Genomic DNA, 21,112 nt, shown 5'->3' with positions numbered 1-21,112 from the left:
TGACAAAAAAGTTAATACACACCAAAAAATAACAATCAAAAGAAATAGTAGGAAAAGACATGTAAAATAAAGAAACATCAAAAACACCACAAACAGAAGCAAAGCCTCAGGCATGGTCAAAAGCCAGGGAGTACAAATGCGTTTTAACACTGGATTTGAAGATGGACAGTGAGGGGGCCTGTCTGATGTGCAGCGGCAGGGTGTTCCAGAGTGCCGGAGCAGCAACAGAGAAGGCTCTATCCCCTCTGAGCCTCCGACTAGACCTCGGTACCTCCAGGAGCAGCTGACCAGCTGACCTGAGGGACCGGGCAGGAGTGTATGGGTGGAGCAGCTCAGAGAGGTAAGGCGGGGCGAGCCCATTCAGAGATTTAAAAACAAATAACAGTAACTTAAAATGAACCCGAAAGTGCACCGGGAGCCAGTGTAGGGAGGCCAGAATTGGCGATATGTGCTCCCTCTTTCGAGTCCCTGTTAAAAGGCGAGCAGCAGCATTCTGAACCAACTGGAGACGAGCCAGTGAAGAACGAGCAACACCAAAATAGAGCGCGTTACAGTAATCCAGCCTAGATGTAATAAAGGCATGGATTACTGTCTCAAAATGCTGCCGCTCGAGAATGGGCTTCACCTTCGCCAGCTTCCTTAGGTGAAAGAAGCTGGACTTAACCACCGCGCATATTTGGCGATCTAATTTAAAGTCACTGTCCATCCTAAAACCCAGGTTCACAACTGTTGGCTTCACGTACCTTGACAATGGACCTAAATCAACAAATGGAGGTTCACGGCAGCCATTGGGATCAAATAAAATCACCTCTGTCTTCTTTTCATTAAATCCAAGAAAGTTTAGGGCCAACCAGGACTTAATGTCATCAAAACAAGACAGAAGATGTGGGAAGATGTGGCAAGTGGTGGGGTCACGTTGGAGATGGCAGAAATGACGGAGGACTATTTGTTGTCTGTGACAGCTGGTGGGGTGAAGACTAGGGGGACTCTGCCCTTGTTATGAGTGGGGGATGGGGGTAGAGAGCAGTGTTACGGGGTGTTGAAGAGACCCTGGTGAGAGCCTCATCTATAGTAGGGGAGGGGAACCTCCGTTCCCTGAACAATGAGGACATTTCCGATGCCATGGTGTGGACCACCTCATCCTGGGACCAGATGCGGCGTAGACGGAGGAATTGGGAGTAGGGGGATGGAGTCCTTACAGGAAGCAGGGTGTGAAGAAGTGTAGTCTAGATAGCCATGGGAGTCAGTGGGTTTATATTGGATGTCGGTCAGAAGTCCTGCGATGGTGATAGTCAGGTTCAGAAATGGTAGGGAAGTGTCGGAAATGGTTCAGGTGTATTTGAGTGCCGGATGGAAGTTAGTGGTGAAGTGAATGAAGTCAGTGAGTTGTGTGCAGGTGCAGGAGGTGGCACCAATGCAATCGTCGATGTAGTGGAGGTAGAGGTCGGGGATGGGTACGTCTCGAACAAGGATTGTTCGACGTACCCTACAAAGAGGCAGGCGTAGCCGGGGCCCATGCGCGTGCCCATAGCTACGCCTTGTATTTGGAAGAAATGGGAGGAGTCAAATGAAAAGTTATTAAGGGTAAGGACCAGCTCCGTTAGGCAGAGGAGAGTATCTGTAGACAGGGATTCGTTGGACAGAAGGCTCTGAGACCCTCCTGGTGGGAGATGTAGGTGTTGAGTGACTGGACGTCCAAGGTGAAGATGAGGGGATGGGGGCCTCGAGAACGGAATGCCCGGAGACGACGGAGAGTGTCTGAGGTATCTTGAACATAGGTAGGGAGGGATTTAATCAAGGGGGATAGGATGGAGTTGAGGTATGGGCACGAACAGGCAGAGACAATGGGTCTTCCAGGGCAGTCAGGTTTGTGGATTTTGGGGAGAAGGTAAAATCGGGCTGTGCGGGGCTAGGGAACGTTGAGGTTGGAGGTTTGGGGGGGGCAGAGAGCCGGAGTGGATGAAGGCAGTGATGGTGCTGGAGATAGTGGCCTGGTGCTCGTCTGTGGGATCATTAGTCAAAGGATAAGTAAGAAGAGGTGTCCGAGAGTTGGCTCAGCTTTGTAGAGATCAACGCGCCAGACTACCATGCCTTGTAGGCGGATTTGATAAACCATTCTGGGTTGTTGCGGAGTGAGTCGATGGCTGTACGTTCAGGGGGGGAGAGGTTAGAGTGAGACAGGGGAGCAGTAATCAAGGTGGGCGGAGATAAATGCGTGGATGATCTTTTCAAGGTTGTCAAATTGGAGGAATGGTTTTATTTTAGCATTAGTCCATTAGTTATGAACTGAAACAGTGGTCAAGTCACAAATGCATAAAATATAATTAATTTCCTCATACAATTCCAGTGTTCCATCAAGCATTGCCAGATGCCACCTGTCAATATGCGCTTCATTGGTTTAAACTTTTCTTTCCTATCTAGGATTATGACAAACTGTTCAGTGCCTAGTGTAGTTGGAAGTATTGCCATCTTCTCAACACACACTTGTTCGTATCTGAAAATTTAGGTGGGTGCTTTGCAGTTGGCATGCACCCACCTTAAAATATTGAAGATAGACACAAAATGCTGGAGCAACTCAGAGGGACAGGCAGCATCTCTGTAGAGAGGAATGAGTGATGTTTTGGGTCAAGATTAATGATTAATGATTTGGACGAAGGGATTGAAGGCTTTCTGGCAAAGTTTGCGGATGATACGAAAATAGGTGGAGGTGCAGGTAGTGTAGAGAAAGCAGGGACAGCAGAAGGATTTGGACAGGAAGGAGAGTGGGCAGAGAAGTGTCAGATGGAATATAGTGCAGCAAAGTGTGGAGTCATGAATTTTGGTAGTAGGAATAAAGGCGATGACTATTTTTTAAATGGGGTGAGAATCCAGAAATCGGAGGTACAAAGGAACTTGGGAGTGCTGGTGCAGGATTCCCAAAAAGTTAATGTGCAAGTCGAATCGGTAGTAAAGAAACAAACTCAGTGCTAGCATTTATTTCTAGAGAGCTTGTATACAAAAACAGGGATGTGATGTTGAGGCTCTACAAGGGGCTGGTAAGGCCGCATTTCAAAAATTGTGAGCAATTTTGGGCACCATATCTGAGAAAGAATGTGCTGGCTCTGGAGAGGGTCCAGAGGAGGTTTATAAGAATGACCCCAGGAATGAGTAGGCTAACCTATGATGAGCATTTGTCAGCTCTAGGCTTGTACTCGCTGGAGTTTAGAAGAATGACGGGGGACCTCATTGAAACATAAAGAATAATGAAGGGCTTGGATAGAGTGGGTGTGAACAGGATGTCTCCATTAGTGGGAGAGTCTAGAGGTCATAATCTCAGAATTACAAGACGTTCTTTTAGGAAATAAATTAGAAGACATTTCTTTAGTCGGAGGGTGGTGAATCTGTGCAATTCTTTGCCAAAGAAGGCTGTGGAGGCCAAGTCAGTGGATATTTTTAAGGCGGAGATAGATTCTTGATTAGTACAGGTGTTGGAGGTTATGGGGAGAAGGCAGGAGACTGGGGTTAGGAGGAAGAGATAGATCAGCCATGATTGAATGGTGGAGTAGACTTGATGGCTTATCCCTTATGACATGACCGTACGAGACCTTTCTTCAGACTGAGAGTCAGGACAGAGGGTGTCTAGAGAAATAGAAGTTGTGAAAACGACAGGTCAAAGTGGATGATGATAACGAAATGTAGAATGGTTCATTGTTAACTGAGGGGAGGGTGACAACATGGCATACAATCTAATATTTTATCAGGAGGACAGTAGAACCGGGCCGACAGATGGCACAATGGGCTAAGTGTTCGGCTGGCGACTGGAAGGTAGCCGGTTCGAATTCCCGCTTGGAGTGCATACTGTCGTTGTGTCCTTGGGGCAAGACACTTCACCCACCTTTGCCTGTGTGTAAATGTAATGTAATTATGTGAAGCACTTTGGGGTCAATGCAAGTTGACTAAAAATGTGCTATATAATTAAGATTTTTTTTTAGTTGGAGAACCAGGGTGGGGAGGGATGAAAATGTCTTTATGCAGGTTCCCTCTTCTTGCACCTCCTGCTTCAACGTGTCATTGTTAGCCAGCCAAAGGGGAAATGGAGGCATCGAAATTCATCCCCTTAGTTACTGCCTTAACCATCAACACTGGAAGTGATTTCAATGTTGTCATAACTTGCCATGTGAACTTTCGTCATTAGAACATAGAACCGTACAGAACTGGAATGGGCCTTTTGCCCCACAATATTTGTGCCAAACAAGATGCCTAGCTGAACTGATCTTGTCTGGCTGTGCAAGATCCATATCCCTCTTTTCCCTGCACTTCCATGTGCTTATCTAAACACCTTTTAAAGGTCACTAACATATTTGCCTCCAGCACCACCCTTGGCAATGCATCCCAGGCCTCCACCATCTTCTGTGTGTAAAAAAAAACTTGCTTCCTACATCTTTATTAAGCTTTCCTCTCTCATCTTACAGCTAAGCTCTCTAGTGTTGGACCCACCCTGGGGAAAAAGGTTCTGACTGTCTACCCTATCAATGCCTCTCATAATTTTACATACTTTTATCAAGTCTCCCCTCAACCTCATCCTGTAGCTGAAACCCTCTAATCCAGGTAGCATTCTGGTAAACTTCTATCCTGCCCTCTCCAAAGCTTCCACATCTTTCCTGTAATGGCATGACCAGTACTACACGCATTACTCCAAAAGTGACGGCGGCGCAGCAGTAGAGTTGCTGCCTTCCAGCGAATGCAGCACCGGAGACTAGGGTTTGTTCCCGACTACGGGTGCTGTCTGTACGGTGTTTGTACGTTCTCCCCATGACCTGCGTGGGTGTTCTCCGAGATCTTCGGTTTCCTCCCACATTCCAAAGATGTGCAGGTTTGTAGGTTAGTTGGCTTGGTAAATGTAAAAATTGTCCCTAGTGTGTGTAGGATAGTGTTAATGTGTCGGGGATTGCTGGTTGGCGCAGACCCGGTGGGCCGAAGGGCCTGTTTCCGTGCTGTATCTCTAAACTAAACTAAACCTACCTTCTGTAGAGTTGCATCGTGATTTCCGTACTCTTACTTTGTGAAAAATTGGGCTCCAAAATTGGGCTATCATAAGATTACAAGGAGACAGGTAGTAAGTGTGTAACTTAGTGCTGCCCAGCTATCTGAAAACACAGGGAGACATGATCAATTTTAGAAACGAGGAACTGCAGATGCCGGTTTACAAAAAAAGACCCAAAGTGCTAGAATAACTCAGCTGGTCAGGCAGCATCTCTGGAGAACATGGATAGGTGACATTTTGGGTCAGAACCCTTCTGTACTCTCTCTCTCTCTCTCTCGTTGGAGCTACGTAATGTAATGGAGGTGTTTCAAACTCTAAATGGATTTAACCCGACAGTTTCCAGTAGTTGAGAGGACTTGAATAACAATGTATAGACACAGGATTTATTGCAAACCTTCGAGGAAGGCGATCAAAAGATACAGCGGGATATAGATCAACCACAGGAATGGACATGGGGGGAAAAAGCAGGAATAGGGTACAGATTTTGGATGATCAGCCATGATGGCTCGAAGGGCTGAATGGCCTACTCCTCCACCTATTTTCTATGTTTATATGTTTCAAACAATTTATGACCAATAACATGAATGGGCTAATTAGGGATAGTCTGCAGGCTCTGTATGTGGCAGATCGTGTCTCACTAACTTGATTGATTTTTTTTGAGGAGGTGATAAATGAGATTGATGAAGGTAAAGGCAGTGGATGTTGTACACATGGATTTTAGTAAGGCTTTTGAAAAGGTCCCTCGTGGTAGGCTGATCCAGAAGATTAAGATGCTCCGGATTCCCGGGTCTAACTAATTTGTTATTCAATTTTGACCTACTAATATTGTACCTTAAGAACTTCCCCTTTTTTAGACAGTTCCCACAAAGCCATCCCATGTCATTAATACACCAAGTAAATTGCATTTCCAGAACAATGACTATTGCTTTCTGAGATCATTATAGACTGTCGCAAAGAGTGCTTCCTTTCTTGTCTTGTACATTTGAAGCAGAAAGATAGCGTAGGTCCACCAACGGAGCATGATTTCTATCTTGCTCAAGGATTCCCTTGAATCTCAGATATTGGAAATTGCACCCTACTGTATTTTGACAGGATGTGTCTCAACCTGAAATGTCAACCTGAAATGTCGCCTAACCATTCCCTCCACGGATGCTGCCAGAACGGCTGAGTTACTCCAGCACTTTGTGTTTTACCACTGTATTTTTCACCGTTGTTAAGAACGTCCAGACGTATGCTTACATAATTTTGATATTGGTTAGGCCAAAAAAACAAACAAGTTCAGACAATGGTTTCACATTACCTTCTACACCCCATTTATTGGATCGATGCTGGGTTTGTAGTTGGGGAGATGGGTAGGAAGGGGAAGAATGGACAAAGGATGGGGATTGGAAATGGTGCATATTTATTTTGTGTGTGGCTTGCCCCTGAAGCTGTTAACTAATTATTGAGTTAAATGCCTGATGTGATTTGGGCTTCGACATTGGGACAGGGCTGTGTCTGGGACCACTGTGCTTCTTCCCATGGGAAGAGAAGTGAGAGGCATAAAAATAGTCAGAGAACATTGGCATCTTCACTTGTTTATGTGTGTTGTCCTCAGAAATTCTGCAGCCTCTTAACTTGTGCAATAGCTGTGGACTGAAATCTCTGGCAGAGAATCACTGTTGACTAATTCACTCTGAGTAGTTCTTGTGACAACATGAATACGAGCTGGAAGCTTGAACAGTTCATGCACAAAGTACAAGCCTGGGATAGAAGAACTGCCGAATCCCACTGCTAACAATTTGTTCTACTTTGTAATGTTATATTAGGATTTTTACTTTCTACATGTTTTGCTTTTAACTTTTCTTAACGTATGGGTAGTCAAACAGATGAAAACTAATTAATTGAATTTTTAATTATTCTACATTCTGACAAACAACTTGTTTGTTCCGGAATATTTTATTATTAATTGTTATCATGGAATATTGTAGAGAAATGTAAGTACAATTTACAAGTCAGCTAGATGGTATTGGCCAGGGCATGCCTTAATGTAGTCATGGCTCATGTAAGAACAGAGAAAATGCATGCTAAAATGGTGGTTTCTATGCAGCATAAACAATTATTGTAATGATGTCCGGTTCGATTATTGTAACGATGAGAGGCATAGATAGGGTAGATGGTCAGAACCATCAGGATGGAAAAATCAAACGCCAGAGAGGCTTTAAGGTGAGAGGGGCAAAGTTTAAAGGAGATGTGTGGAGCAACTTTTTTTTTTTACATAGAGGGTGGTGAGTAGCTGGAACGCGCTGTCACGGTTTGTGGTTGAGGCAGATACGATGGAGGAATTTACATAGATACAGAGACAATTGGTGCAGAAGTAGGCCATTTAGCCCTTCGAGCCAGCACCGCCATTCAATGTGATCATGGCTGATCATCCACAATCAGTACCCCGTTTCTGCCTTCTCCCCATATCCCTTGATTTTGCTATCCCTATGAGCTCCATCTAACTCTCTTTTGGAATGCATTCAGTGAATCCGCCTCCACTGCCTTCTGAGGCAGAGAATTCCACACATTCACAACTATGGGTGAAAAAGTTTTTCCTCATCTCAGTTCTAAATGGCCTAACCGTTATTCTTAAACTGTGACCCCTGGCTCTGGACACGCCCAACTTAGGAAACGTGTTTCCTGCATCTAGCATGTCCAATCCCTTAATAATTTTATATGTTCCTATAAGATTCCCTCTCATCCTTCTAAATTCCAGTGAATATAAGCCTAGTCGCTCCATTCTTTCATCATAAGACAGTCCCGCCATCCTGGGAATTAACCTGGTAAACCTACGCTGCACTCCCTCAATAGCAAGAATGTCCTTCCTCAAATTAGGAGACCAAAACTGTACACAATGCTCTAACTGTGGCCTCACCAGGGCCCTGTACAATCTGCAGAGGACCCCTTTGCTTCTATCATTATGAAGGCCAACATGCCATTCCCTTTCTTCACTGCCTGCTATACCTGCTTCACAGCTTAAGGATAAGTGGGAAATCCTTTAAAACCGAGATGAGAAGAACTTTTTTCACGCAGAGAGTGGTGAATCTCTGGAACTCTCTGCCACAGAGGGTAGTTGAGGCCAGTTCATTGGCTATATTTAAGAGGGAGTTAGATGTGGCCCTTGTGGCTAAGGGGATCAGGGGGTATGGAGAGAAGGCAGGTACGGGATACTGAGTTGGATGATCAGCCATGATCATATTGAATGGCGGTGCAGGCTCAAAGGGCCGAATGGCCTACTCCTGCACCTAATTTCTATGTTTCTATGTTACCCCTCAGACTCCCTGTGTTAAAAAAAAAAAAAACTTGCCTTGTACATCTCCTTTAAACTTGGCCATCTTGCCTTAAAGCCATGCCCTCTAGTCTTTGACATTGCCACCTTGTGGAAAATGTTCTGAGTGTTAACCCTATTTATGCGTTTCATAATTTTATGTACTGTACTTCTATCATATCTCTCCCCAGCCTCTGACATGCCAGATAAAACATTTGAAATATGTCCAATCTCTCCTCTGGGTGGATATTGGATCATGTGCAGGCAGATGAGAGTAGTTTATCTTGGGATCATGTTTGGCTCAGACATTGTGGGCAGACGGGCTTGTTCCTGTGCTGTGTTTGTCTAACCTCTCCTTTCAGCTAGTACCTCTAATCCAGAAACATTCTGGTGACCCAGAATGGTAAACAAGGATCATAAGGCTCTCTTGAGCCCCCAAATCCTTTCTGTTAAGGGGTTTGACTAGAAGCGCACAGAATACTCCAAATGCGGCCTAACCAAAGTACTATAAAGCTGCAACATGACTTCCTCACTCAAATGAAGGTGCCTTTAGACAGGAACTAGTTATCTCTGGGTAAGAAAAAGTTCAGTTTTCACAAATATTCATGCCATGTCGTGTCTAGTTCAGCTTAGAGATACAGCGCGGAAACAGGCCCTTTGGCCCACCGATTCCGCGCTGACCAGCAATGCCTGCACAATAACACTATCCTACACAATGTACAATTTTACCAAGCCAAATGGCGTACAAACCTGCATCCCTTCAGAGTGTGCGAGGAAACTGGAGCTCCCAGAGAAAACCCACGCAGGTCACGGGGAGAACGTAAAAACTCCGTACAGGCAGCATCCGTAGTCAGGATTGAACCTGGGTCTCTGGTGCTGTAAGGCAGCAACTCTACCGCTACACCTCTGTGCCGTCCATTACTGTCAGAAAATATACAAAAATCACCAATAACCATATCACCGTGCTATTATAATGAATGGCATTGAAAGCACATAAGACTAATAAGAACTAAAAAATTACCAAAACAGAGAGGAATGGTGTTCGACCATTTGTAGGAGCGAATGTATTATGTTCTTGGTACTTTTTAAATAATATTATGGGAGCTCAATAGTAGGTAGGAGCATCCATGTCAGAAGTTTGTAAAATGGGGACAGCCTGTACTGAACATCCTGTGAGCAGAAGGATGGGTTTAGGCCTTGTGACTGAGAGGATAAATCCATCATTAGCTTGATGGGTTGAAAGCTTACTTCTGTTGTTAAGATCCTGTTACTCTTGAAAGCCAAATCCTTATTTGATTTGGATAAGAAGGACCAATAATATGGTCTTGCAGTCTCTCAATACAACTACTATTTCCATCCAACAGCTTACAAAGCATTTTCAGTTGGAATCAAAGCCCTCTCTTTCTAATGAACTCTTTAACAAGCTAATACTCCTGCAGAATCTCACAAAAGGATTAGATAATTCAGCTTTAATTCGGATGAGGTTTAGTATTGAGATACAGCATGGAAACAGGCCCTTTGGCCCACCGAGTCCACAGTAACCAGTGATCCCTGGTGGGCCTGATCTCAGACAACGACGAGAAGGCCTACCGGGAGGCGGTGGCTGGTCTAGCCCTCTGGTGCCAGGATAACAGCCTCCAATTGAACATCAAAAAAACTAAGGAGCTGATCATGGACTTTAGGAGGGCACATCATCCGAGGACGTACACTCCATTGAGGATAAATGGGGATCCTGTGGATAGGGTGAACTGTTTTAAATATCTGGGAGTCCACATCTCCGAGGATATGACATGGGCATCACACACCTCAGCACTCGTGAGTAAGGCAAGGCAGCGCCTTTACCACCTCAGGCAATTGAGGAAATTCAGAGTGTCTCTGAGGATCCTCCAGTGCTTCTACGCAGCGGCGGTGGAAAGCATCTTGTCCGGGAACATTACCATCTGGTTTGGGAATTGCTCTGTCAAGGACAAGAAGGCTCTGCAGAGAGTAGTGCGTTCGGCCGAACGCACTATGGGAACTTCACTTGCTCCCCTGCAGGAACTATATATCAGGAGGTGCAACTCCAGAGCCAACAATATCATGAGGGACCCCTTCCACCCCTGCAACGGACTGTTCCAGCTGCTACGATCAGGTAAACACCTCCGTTGCCATGCGGTGAGAACGGAGAGGTTGAGATGGAGTTTCTTCCCAGAGGCCATTCGGACTGTAAACGCCTATCTCACCAGGGACTAACTCTACAGAACGTTTTTCCTTCCATTATTTATGATGTAAAAGAATATGTGTGTTATGATTGTGTTTATAGTTTGTTTGGTTGTTTGTCTTTTGCACAAAAATCCACGAGCATTGCCACTTTAATTTCACTGCACATCTCGTATGTGTATGTGACAAATAAACTTGACGACTTGACTTGACTTGATCCCTGCACACTTTCACTGTCCTACACACACTAGGGACAATTTACAATTATACCAACTATATTATCCTACAAACCTGTATGTCTTTGGAGTTCTGTTTACATATATCTTTATTAGATAAAGTTGCTGGACAAAGAGACATTTTTATTAGTCCAATTGGTTTAATCAGGAGTAATCCTTAAGACATATCGAGTTTATTGTCATATGCACCAGTATGGTGAAGTTTAGGAAAAGTGAAGAGAGCAGCAGCATTAGAGGCAGATAGACTTGTACAAACTCGTAAAAACAAATTACAGGTACACACAAAATATGCATAAATATAACTTGTGCATAACATTTCTAAAAGAAAGAATACTGTGCAAAAATAAAAACAAGATATTAGAGCAAGAATATAATTAGAAGAAGAACGGGTCCATGATATTGCAAGAGGTGAACCATAGTGTGTAGGAAGGAACTGCAGATGCTGATTCAACCGAAGATAGACACAAAATTCTGGGGTAACAGAGGAACAGGCAGCATCTCTGGAGAGAAGGAATGGGTGACGTTTCTTCAGACAGAACCATAGTATTTAGTTGCTGATGTAGAATTAGGTTTGTGTAGGTTGGTTCAAGAATTAGTTCATATATTGGATTCTATTATAGATCTAGATTAGAAGTTGAAATATATTTCTGCTAAAAACATTATCACCATTAATCATATTCTGTTATCATTGCATGTTTTATTTCTGCCCTTTGCATGTGGAATGCTACACATGGAGGGTAAAATGTGCAATAAACCTGCATACAGGTCCTTCATATTTGTATCCAAACACAGAGTGCTGGTTGAACTCATTGGGTCGGGCAGCATCTGGGGACAGAATGGACATGCAACTTTTCTGTTTGTGCCCTTCTTCAGACCTGCCCCTTGAACATGACCCCAGCGACAAACATCACACCACCGTCTCCAAGACCGTCACTGATCTCATCACCTCCAGCAATCTCCCCTTCACAGCCTCCAACCTTATGGGTCCTCAATAACACATTAGTAACTGCTCATTTCCATCTCGTTTCCAAAAAACACAAGCAGGACTGCCCCAGCAGAACCATTGATTCTGCCTACACAAAAAATGCTGGAGCAACTCAGCAGGTGCAGCAGCATCTATGAATAAGTGCTGCTCTAATTATTTTTCAGATTAATTGGCGAAAGAGAAACACAATGCACACATGATTCAGGTTCCACGTAGAGGCCATTCATAATGGTTTTTAAAAGTATATTTTATTTGGAGAGGAAAATAAGATTGAAAGTTGTGAATGGTGAAGATATTTAAAGCAGTATGATATAGGAACGCTATAGGAACCGAATTAGGCTATTCAAGTCTACTCCGCCATTCAATCATGGTTGATCTATCTTTCCCTCTCAACCTGCGCGGCATTTAATGGCCGTGGGACTTACCATCGCCCGCCTGGAGCTTCGACATAGGGAGAGAAATGGTGCAGGGGAGAGAAAGGACTTTGCCTTCCATCACAGTGAGGAGGAGATTCACTGTGATAGATGTTTGTGTAAATTGAATTGTTTGTATGTCTTGTATGAATTGTCTTTGTTTGTATGGCTGTGGAAACTGAGTTTTGTTTGAGCCTTACTGAGGTTTAAATGACATGTAATAAATATTGTATATTGTATTGTATATATAACCCCATTCTCCTGCCTTCTCACCATAACCCCTGACACCCGTACTAATCAAGAATCTATGTCTGCCTTAAAAATACCCAAGGACATGTCCACCACAGCTGTCTGTGGCAATGAATTCCACAGACTTTCCCCCCATCTGACTAAATACATTTCTCATCATCTCCTTTTTAAGATACATCCTTCCATGCTATCCATATAATAAAGTGAATGTATGCACATACCAAAATTCTAATGCCCCTGTCCCACTTAGGTAATTTTTTCGGCGACTACGGGCGACTAGGCTACTGCCACATGGTCGCAGGGTAACGCCTGTATGGTCGTGAGTTGTCTCCTCAAGTCGCCTAAACAGTCGTAACGTTTTTCTGGTCACCGCTGGATTTTGAAATGTTCAAAACTTTTCGGTGACTGTGGGCTTGACATTACTTGACTTCTCCTGTCGTGAGTTGTCGCCAGGATGACGTGCGTTGTCGCCGGGTGCTGACTTTGGTGAATTCCATTGGCGACTACCTACGTCAACCGGCAACAAGTACCGGCGACTGAATTGTCTTCAGTTGTCACCGACAGGGTCATTGCTTGTCATAGCTTGTCGCCGGAGAACGTAGGTTGACTTTGGTTGTCGCCGGTTGTCGCCTGTGTGGGTCGTTGGTGGACGTCCTAATGGGTCACCGGTTATCGGTAGCTTGGCATCGACTAGGTGGTAGGTTGTCGTAGCTTGTCGTAGACAGTGAGGTGGTGGGGGGGGTCCAGTCGCTGCTTCTGCGGCGACATGCTACGACTCTGACACTCGCCGGCAGTTGCCGAAAAAATTGCCTAAGTGGGACAGACCCTTAAGTTTCAGAAAGACTCATTGAATATACACGCAGTAGCTCCTTGTGTACTTACATCCTTGGCTCAAATTGGTGGTACGTACGTTTTTTGATTGAATTTTTGATGTTAGCGAATTTAACAGCATTTTGAAATACTAGCCAAGAGAAAGATTGAGTAACTATCTTGTTTAAAATCCAAACATTTCCGTGCAGCAGTAAGTACAAGTGCCTCATAATTGCGCAGGTCCCTGTGTGGAGTATTACAAAATCTGTAGTTTATTGTCCCTTCACCAACTGGACCATGGATTATGATGGCAATAGGTTCATAAGTTAAGTGATAGGAGCAGTATTAGGCCATTCAGCCCATCAGGTCTTCTCCGCCATCCATTCATAACTGATCCATCTTGCCCTCTTAAACCCATTCTCCTGCCTTCTCCCCATAACCCCTGACACCCGTGCTGATCAATAAGTGCAAACATGCAGGTGGGTCTTGGCCGCATGGGTCGCCATATCCACTCACTGCATTTTCAGCAGCTGCCACATTGTGGTACCGAGCAATCACCGCACTGTCTAAGTCTATATGCAAGGAAAGGGAGCAGAGAAAAATGATCAAGTTCACTATTTCAAAGGTGGAGACGTGTTCTATCACTAAAGCGGTGCCAGTAGGGTGATGCTATGCACTAGCGGGGGTGAGGAAGGGATGTGTGAGACAGCTTGCCAAGTGGTGGTGGAAATCCTGACCTCCAGAATTGATGTGCTGAAGAATATGGAACAATGTGGGGAAAAGGCCAGGGCCTCGCAAGGAACATCAAAGCGTGAGTATCAGCAGTGAAAACTCCTCCTTAAGGATACTGCCTCTAGATGCTATCCTTGGACATGCCACATATCCTTGTGCAACCCACCCTCATTCTGAGGTATCCGGATTTACCTGTCCATACAGGCAACCATTAAATTTGGAATGTTGCTATTGGACTGCATGGATAGGACAGGTTTGGAGGGATATGGACCAAACACGGACAGGTGGGACCAGTGTCGCTGGTTGGCCGGTGTGGGCAAGTTGGGCCGAAGGGTCTGTTTCCACACTGTATCACTCTCTGACTCTATGACTATAAAATAAAATAAAAATCTTGCCTCAGTATTTCCAGAGAAGGTTATCCAGATGAAAGGTTGGCAGCTATTGTGTACTTGCTGTTTTATAAATCTGGAGGAGGGGACCTTTAGTCTCATGGTTAAACGGGGCTAATAGGCCCGTAAAAGGCCAGAGTCGAGTCAGCAGTAAATCTCTGTCATAATCACCATCTCTTATCACCCCTCGTCATCAACACATCGCATAAATGCATGTTAATCTGTCCATTTTCCTCAGGTGTATCATATCCACACCTCTGTAGTAGTGCATCCTTGGAGGAATTCCTCAGCGATTCCTCTGAGATTATGCCAGCTCAACCAGCAATACATGAGGGGGAGGAGGAGGAACAAAAATCAGTAGCACAATTTGGGCGTCACAGTGACATAGCTGTGGAGTTGCTGCCCTACAGCTCCAGAGACACGGTTTGAATCTGACTATGGGTGCTATCTGTACAGAGTTTAAACGTTGTACCTATGTCCATAGGGGTTTTCTCCAGGTACTCTGGTTTCCACCCACTCTCCAAAGATGGGCTGGTTTGTAGGTTAATTGGCTTCTGTAAATTGCCCCCAGTGTTCAGTTCAGTTTAGTGCCTCGTGTACCGAGGTATAGTGAAAAGCTTTTGTCGGATTGAACTGGTGTAAGGGTGATGATTGGTCGGTGCAGACCTGGTGGGCTGAAAGGCCTGTTTCCATGCTGTATCTGTAAACTGAAATAGTAGTGCGAGGATGAAATAATAGTGGAAGAGCAGCACGCTGCTTCATTGTGCCTATCACAAAATGTGTTAAGGGGGCACATAGCAATAATTTCATAGATCAAACACCTCCCAGCTAACCTGGTAGAGCAGATAGCAAATTGTGAGGCAAAGAAATAATGTACCAAGGTAAACAAAAATCGAAATTAGTTTGTTTAGTCATTGTTTTGCTTTCATACAACTTTGCTTTGAAGTTTCCAACCAAAATGCTGGAAAGATGGCCATGGCTTGGTACTTCAAGAGCCCACAGACTCTAGGCAGTGAGATCCTGATAGAATATAAAATGTAGAAAGGTGCAGCACTGGAACAAGTCCCATGGTCCACAATGTGAATCTAATAGCCCTGTCCCATGGTACGAGTTAATTCCAAGAGCTCTCCCGAGTTTAACAAAAAAATCAAACTCGTGGTAAGCACGGAGAATGAACGTAGCGGATACGTCGGAGCTCGGGGACGTATCTTAGCGGATCATAACACTAACGGCAGGTATTCGGGAAGACTCGCTTATGTCTTGTAAGCACGGGAAGACTCGTGAAGATTTTTCAACATGTTGAAAAAGTCCATGAGAGCCCCGGGTACCGACGAGTGGCCATTACCGTACATCTCTGAGTTGGAATCAGGGCAAACTTGGGAGAGCTCTTGGAATGAACTCTAACAGTGGGACAGGGCTTTAAGCCTGTTAAATGCTACAATTATATCTGCCTCCAACACCCAAGCATGGCAGCAAATTCCAGGCACCCACCACCTCTTATGCATTAAAAAAAATGTCCCTGCATTTAAACAGGCTTAAACAGTCTCCTTTAAACTTTGCCCCACTCACCATAAAACTATATCCTACTGTACTTTGACATTTCCACCCTGGAAAAAGTTCTGACTTTACCCTATGTTTATCCCTCTCAAAATTGTACATAGGTGTTCCCTCCGCTTCAGAGAAAACAATCTAATTTTGTCCAATTTTAGATCACTAACAAAAAAAATCCTTCCCCCCCCCTTTCTTTTTATAGGAGCAGAATTAGACAATTCGACCCATCAAGTCTACTCCGCAGTTCAGTCATGGCTGATTTATCTTTCCCTCTCAACACCATTTTCCTGCATCCTCCCATAACCTCTGACACCCCTACTAATCAAGAATCCCCATTTTCCCTCCTATTCAGATCACTTTTCCTGCCCTCCCCCCGTCTCCACACCCACACCCCCACCCTTCTCACCATCCCATTCCATCTATATGGGGGCGTCACACGATGGCAGCCTCGCCAACAGTCTGTCCGTCTTTTTGTCTTTTTTTGTTATTTATAATGTATTTTAAAAGTTTATGTTAATGTTCTCTGGTTTGATTTATGCGGGCGGGGTGGACAGGGGAAACTTCTATTCAGTCTCTTACATTGTCGGAGATGCGATTGTTTTCCGGATCGTATCTCTGGTCGTATCTCTGGTCACTAACATGGAGCTGGAGGCCTTCATTGCGGAGATGTGGACTTAACATTAGAGCCGATCTCTTGCCTGGGATCGACGCTCCAACCATGGCCTGCGGATTTCACGATCGAGGAGATCGCAGTCTCGGGTAGAGACTGATGTCAGGAAGCTCCAAAACGAAGCAAAAGATTACGACCAGCCCCGACTCGAGGTCCAATCGCCCGGCGCGGGGGAACTGAGACTCCCCCCCGATACAGGAGCTTGATCACCCCGAATGTGGGAGGAAACTGAATCACCTGGGGAAAACCCACGTGGTCACAGGGAGAACATACAAACTCCATACAGACAGCCCCTATAGTCAGGATAAGACCCTATTCTGGGGGGTGGGTGGGGGGGGGGGGGGGGGGGGGGGATTGTGGGAGGGCGGTGTCCCCCTTCCATTGCTACGGAGCTTTTGCATTTTTCAGCTTGAAATTGTGCAATCTGGTGCATACTGTAGCGAGTCTTTTCACCAACGCTTGAATACACTATTTATGCTTTAAATTGGATTAGCTATGAATAAGGTTTGGTTAAATTACATTCCTAATTACATTCCACAGTAGAGCCGGGTTCTGGTCAACAGGTGCAGCACATGAATGATCTTAGTATATTCATGTATGGAATTCAGATTATAATGTCCCATGTTGAACAACCTGGGTCTCACTGCACACCTGGTACTACTCCTGACCCTGGCTCCAGTTGTATACCTTCTCTTATTCCTAAACCTGAGTCCATCCTTATACCTGGCCCCCTATTCTACCCTGATCATAGCTGCTAACCTGCTTAGGTTCCCAGTGCTTAACACTCCCATTGTCCCAGCTTTTACTGCACACCTAGTGCTATTCCAGACTTTAATTCTGGATGCACACATGGCCTTGCTCCTTTGAATCTTCAGATGTCCTGGTTCAAGCTAAAACTAAAGACAAATAATAACCACCTCACTCATTCCCCTGCAAGTATCTCTGGCGCTCCTTTAAAATATGCCCCTTCTTTGAACAAGCTCTTAAACATTGCATCTGAATTAGTTTCCATCTGATTACACTCCTTGAGGATGTCCATCTACGTGTTCAATTAATAAAACAACGATATTGGGGACATTTCTATTCAACCTGTCAAAGGAATGGGGGGGAGGTTAGAAATAGTCAGTGAGGTAAACAAACATAATAGTTGAGTGGCAAATGACAATAGTGCTACCTTCCCAATATTTAACTAAAGCAAATAATGGGTTATCATGGCTGTATGTTGTGGCAGACACCCTGACACATTCATGTCATTTTAATATTACATTTATCCCATGCCCCTGGAAATTCCGGATATGGACCAATAGCAGGTAGTGTAGCTGGGACATGTTGGTGGGTGTGGGCAAATTGCGCTGAAGAGCCTGTTTACACGCTGTATCACTATGACTACATTATACCTCCACCATGCATAAATGCTTCAAAATCAAGTGGTCGAGTTTTAATGCCATATATTCAAGCATAGAAACATAGAAAATAGGTGCAGGAATAGGCCATTTGGCCCTTTGAGCCAGCACTGCCATTCAATATGATCATGGCTGTTCATCTAAAATCGGTACCTCTTTCCTGTATTTTTTCCCCATATCCCTTGATTTTGCTAGCCCCAAGAGCTAAATGTAACTCTCTCTTTAAAACATCCAATGAATTGACCTCCATTGCTTACTATGGCAGAGAATTCCACAGATTCACAACTCTCTGCGTGAAGAAAGTTTGTCCTCATCTCAGTCCTAACTGGCCTACCCTTTATTCATAAATTGTGACCCATGGTTCTGAACTCCCCCAACATCGGGAACATTATTCCTGCAGTTACATTAAGTGAAAATCTAGCAAGCAAGCAGAACCGGTCACCTGGGCAAATTCGGTACAGAGATTTTCACGGCAGCGGCGCAACGCTTCCGACACCTCCGACGCCTCCGACTGGGACTCTTGCAATGAGGCTGCTCCATGCAGCGAGCTACTCGCCAGCCCAGCAAACACTCACATCCCCGTCCGCATCTATCCCCTGCCACTGCTTAAGCTTCCATCCCTACTTCAGCCCCGGCTCTCCCAACATCCACGGCCCAAGCAGTTGATATGAGTTTTGAAATTTTTGTTGATCACAGAATTTCTCACGACAGAGAAATTTGTGATCAGCGTGAGAGCGTGAGAATTTGGCGAAATGCGTGATTCTCACGCTCAATGCGTGAGAGTTGGCAGCACTGCAGTAGGTTCCTTTTGTTCATTGTTTAAAGGATACGGACATTATTAAAAAACTAAAACTACAAAATCTGCTGGTGAAAATAAACAAAAATCATGGAAGCAATCTGATGGTAGCATTTTGATGGAAGATTATTATTAAGCTGTCTATATTTTCTCTTTTATTGAATTAACGTGAATATGTTGGAGTATTTTGTTCACTTCATCTAACTAAGTGAAGTGACTAAAAACTGAAAGTGAATCTAGTTTCCCGTTGTACTTTATTTTGCTGTTAATGCTTTCTCCATTTTATTTTGCCTTAGCTGAGAAACAGAATTTACTCTGTTTTGTTGGTGATCGGAGGCATGGTCTCCAAGCGTGAATGTGTCTGCTATTCTTGTGCAGTAATGCCTTCCCATTTTAGTTGAACTTGTATGTTTCTTGAAATGCATTCTATATTTAGCATTTCATCCAAAGCTTTAACATTTTATGAATATTTTTTTAAAATGGCTCCAAAGAATTAGAGATAACACCAACTATTTCCATTGCAGGTTGACCTAATATCCTTTTAGATAAAGGCCAATGGGATTTCTGAATCATAATGCCTGATTAAGATTTCAGGCATAAATATTTAAAATTAGAAAGATAAACATGACAATACTGAAAAAGTCACACATGCATTTTTAGAATTTTTGGTTTATTTGATCTCGTGGAGATATATTTGATTTGTTGCTAGTTTAGAGTACATTTTAATTACATAACACATTATGTTAAGAGTTGTGTTTAGAAAGACATCACATTATTTTGAATTGCTTTTGGTGGTACTCATCATTTGGCATTTTTGATAATTGGAATGCAACTTCATGTCATGTGTTAAGATCAAAAATTTCAACATTGAGACACGTAATCAAATAAATATTCAATAAGGAGTTCATATTTCTAATGCGGCATGATAGATGCTTATAAAAATCTTTAATGCTCTGTTGAGATGATAAATGGAAAGGCACTCAAACAGAATTGATGCAGATTGACAAATATTACCATGTTTACAGTAATTGCTCTCCCTTGTAAGTACTAAGGGCTTTGCTATTGGAATGTGGTAGAAAGAAACACAGTTAGTATGACAAAGATTGTAAATAATATATTTCTTGTGACAAAAAATTAAACCAATTTTATTATTTTAGAAAATTTAATCTGTGGAAGGAAAAGTTGGAAGGAAAGAAATATGACTGATCTGAAAGGAAAATACACTTATTTTGTATCTGATTTTCATTTGTATTTAACTTTGGTGCATTGATGTTCATTTAGCCTGCAAGTAAAGAACATATCATCTTTAGATTAAACTTGTAGGTTTATATTTCTACAGGAATTTTTCAGTATTTATAGCAAAAAAAAAATGTTAGAAGTCAAACCAAGAATGGTAACTGGAAATTAAAGGGAATTAACACGGCTGTACTGTTCGATACTGGATCAGATTATTCAAAAATAAATGTTAGCCTTTTTGTAATTGGTACATTCTATACTCGATTGAGATTATCGATCTGTATTTATCTAATGAGTAACATGCATTAATTATAGAATTCCTCAAATTTGTGAAAAACAGTCTTAAATTAGGTGTTTCTAAGGTTACATTATGTGCTATGATAACTGTGAACCCTCTAAACTTGCTGCTTTTAAATCAAATTGTGAGCATCAATTCCTGACAATTATCAAAAATTGTTTCTCAGCAATTGGTAACATAGCCTAGGAGGTCTGTTGTTAATTCCATAGTAAGAGGCACAGGGAATATGATTAACCTGCAGGTCAGCTCTTAATGTAATTATTAATGATTGATTCTGTTTATCCTTGAAATCGATATGAGAAGCGAAATGGCTTGGAAAGTATTAGGGGTTGATTTCTTTTCTCTCACAGGAATGATTCTTAGACAAAGCTAAGGCTAACTGTATTGGGATAGGAAAATCATAGAATTTGAAGGCAGTTTTAAATAGACATTTACAGTATGCATCTTGTGTGATATTTCCCTTGTGAATGAATGTGACATAGATCAGTTAAAGATTATGATTTGGTATGGTAACATCTCCTGCCGCTAATAGTTAAGCCGTTATATGGAGTAGCCTGTGAATGTTGCAATGTATAAACAATTCAGGCTATTTGAACTATATTTTACAAGTGTGCATGGGACCTTTGGGACCGTATATTGAAAAATGTAGTTGTATGGCAATTCCATAGGAACCCAATTAAAACAGATTGACTCAGTGGTTTCCAATTTTTCATTTTACAAAAATTGAATGTACAGTTTTTAATACAATTTCACACAAAGATATGGTTTACAATACCTTGAATCAGTAACATGATAAGTGTTTATTTGAAATTACAAGGCAAATGCCACAG

General features: G+C 43.2%; 1 protein-coding gene across 4 annotated transcripts in view; it reads left to right on the top strand.

Annotated features, from left to right (window-relative positions):
• Positions 1-21,112, top strand: part of mgmt (O-6-methylguanine-DNA methyltransferase) — a 434,918-nt gene that overhangs the window by 25,633 nt on the left and 388,173 nt on the right. The gene's annotated exons all lie outside the window — the stretch shown is intronic.

The sequence above is a fragment of the Leucoraja erinacea genome, chromosome 15 (genome assembly GCF_028641065.1).
Source record: "Leucoraja erinacea ecotype New England chromosome 15, Leri_hhj_1, whole genome shotgun sequence".
NCBI classification, from domain to species: domain Eukaryota; kingdom Metazoa; phylum Chordata; class Chondrichthyes; order Rajiformes; family Rajidae; genus Leucoraja; species Leucoraja erinaceus.
This window is presented reverse-complemented; position numbering and strand designations above follow the sequence as displayed.